Consider the following 2,589-nt stretch of genomic DNA (forward strand, 5'->3'; position numbering starts at 1 on the left):
GTCCTACAGGCAGCACCCCACTCTGCCCGGCACCCCAGGGATGGCACACGGACCCTCCCCACAGGCTGCTCAATCCCCGGTACCACATCTTGGCCCCTGTGCGCCCACAGAGGCAAAACCTGGGGGGCTTGGGGGGCTTTTTGAGGTTGGTGGCAGCTGTTCAAAATGTTGCAAGAGCCAATTCTTATTGCTTCCCCTCTTGCCTGGAGTGGTGGGATGGGCACCGGCTGCACTGGTGTGGCTTTGCTGCAGGGGATGCAGAGCCCTGGCCCCGGGGCCGCGCTCACCACTGGCAGCGTCCACAAGCCAGGCAGCCTTTGCCAAGGCTGATGCAATTACCAGCACAGCCTTGTTTGGCTTGGGCAGGGAACGTGATGGTTTTTGGGGTGCCGCGTGGGTCAGCGCTCCCCTTGAGCACCTTGGGTCACCTGGGGCTGCCCCTCCAGTTCTCCTTTTCCAGGGAAATGCAAAAAGGGTGAGGAGGGAGACCCAGCCACCCAAAGCAGCAGCTTAGAGCAAACAGGTCCCCACCCAGCCCGGCCGCCTGCGTGCCAGAGCGGGAGAAAGGCAAACAAAGGCCCCCGCCCTGAGAGTACAGCACCCTTGGGGCAGGTGATTGCTCAGGCTTTTGGGGCCACTTGCCCAAGGGATCGGGTCCTGCTGGTCCCACCTGGGAGGAGGGGGACGGGTTGGGGATGAGGATGGGGCTGTCCATCCCGCTGTGTGCCCAGCTCCTCCGTGTGTCCGGCTTATGGCTGTGGGAGCAGAGCCTGGCACAGGTGGGGTGGGCAGAGGATGCACCACGACCCTGGAGCATCCTGGAGGCATTTGGGATGAGACCCCTGTCCCCCCCGCCAGAAAACCCCCGTGGCCGGCACTATGCAGTGGGCTGGAGCTGCACAAGCTGTTACCGCTTCCCTTTTGTGTCGGGAGCAGCGTGAGGCTGGATTTAGGGCTGATCTCCTAAAGCTCTTCTTTTAATCCAGAGCAAATCAAGGAGACGTTTGGAAGCCAGCGTCATCTCTCAGGGAAACTGTTTGGGCCGTAGGGGCAGCTTGGTGATGCGGGTACCCCCCTCTCCCTCCTCCTCCTCCTCCTTGCTGCGGTGCCACTGAAACCCCTTGGGGACATGGGCTCCAGCTCCTGAACCCGCAACCCCTCACTGGTCCCCACGGGGTCAGGCTGGTGTGGGTGCTGTTTAGGTGGCCACCGTTTCTCCATGCGTTTTTCCAAGCTTTTGGGGCTTTTCCAAGGGTAAAAAGCTGGGCACAGCTTCCTCGTGGTGCTGGTGAGGCACAGCTTCAAAACCCACACTTCTGGGGGCATTAAAATCCTCAGCAACTGTCTTCACTCAGCCCCAGGAGCGGGACCACGTGGCTTTTAATGACATTTGACGGATCTACCACGCACTAGGAGCAAAGCTGGGCCCAGCACCGCTTGGCACGGGGATGTTAACACACCATCCTGGTCCTACACCGAGCTACTCGCCTCCCCACACTCTAGTGATGTGCTCTTCAGTCTTTTAAGCCTTTTTTTTTCCCCAGCTGGGATTTAGAGCACACGGGGTACCCCCTTTCCCTGGCCAGTCCCCCATTCCCCTTCGAGGGCTGCCTGGTGTCCTTAGCAGGGCTGGTTCAGGCTTTGCACGCTCCTTTTTTATTGCAGGCTCCGGTGCAAAAGCTGCTGCTTTTTCTGCTTTTAAATTACCACTTTGGGATGGAGGGGTTGGGTTGGTTTTTTTATTTCGTTCTTGTAAAAAGCGATGCTGGAGGCAGGCAAGGAGCTCAGCAGTGCCCTGGCTATGCCCATCGCCAACCTCTCCTCTGGCAGGGGCTTGCTCTTCCCAAAGCCTCAGGATGGTTCCTGGGGAGGTTTCTCCACGGATGGAGCCGTTCCCTGGTGTTGCCATGGAAATTCAGCAGGCTCATCCTCTTCTCCATGGCCTCCAGGACTCCCTGCGAACCAGAGACAGATGGGGATGGGCTGCTTTTGGGTAGTTTTTCTTGCAAGAGAGTAAAAGGAAAGTTCTCATCTAGGGCTTGGCAGGAGTGGCCAGGAGCTGGGTGCTACAGTGCTGGGCTCAGCTCCCAGCCCGAGAGAGCCGGGTTTGGGTGCTGTTGTGCTGGGGCATCCTGGGGTGAAAGCAGCAGGTGACATTTTCCATGCGCAGAAATGTGCCTGGGTGGTTTGGGCATCCTTGGATGCCCACAGGCCACCCCATGCAGGTGCCGTGGAGCCCCTCCAGCACACCCCGCTGCCTCCTGCAAGGGTGCTCAGCACTGGCTGGGACGGATCTGCTGCCAACCTGGTGTGCAATTCCTGGGAAGACCCTAAAAGCTTGCGGTGGTCGGGACATGCTTGTCCCCGAGGCTCCTTGTCCTCCCAAAGCCAGGACAGCCCCCCAGCCCCATGGGTGACCCCCAGCCTGCGCTCATCCAGGGGCTCGCAGGGTGCTGGGGGTCTCTTTGGAGGTTTTTTTCCTCTCTAACAGGCTTAGTTCCTCCCTTTGTGCCTGACCGCTGGGCGGGAAGGCAGGAATCGGTGCTGGGGTGAGCCTCTCCTCTCCTTCTCTCCTCCTCTCCGGCAGAT

Source organism: Falco rusticolus, chromosome 17, assembly GCF_015220075.1.
Source record: "Falco rusticolus isolate bFalRus1 chromosome 17, bFalRus1.pri, whole genome shotgun sequence".
In the NCBI taxonomy this organism is placed as follows: Eukaryota; Metazoa; Chordata; class Aves; order Falconiformes; family Falconidae; genus Falco; species Falco rusticolus.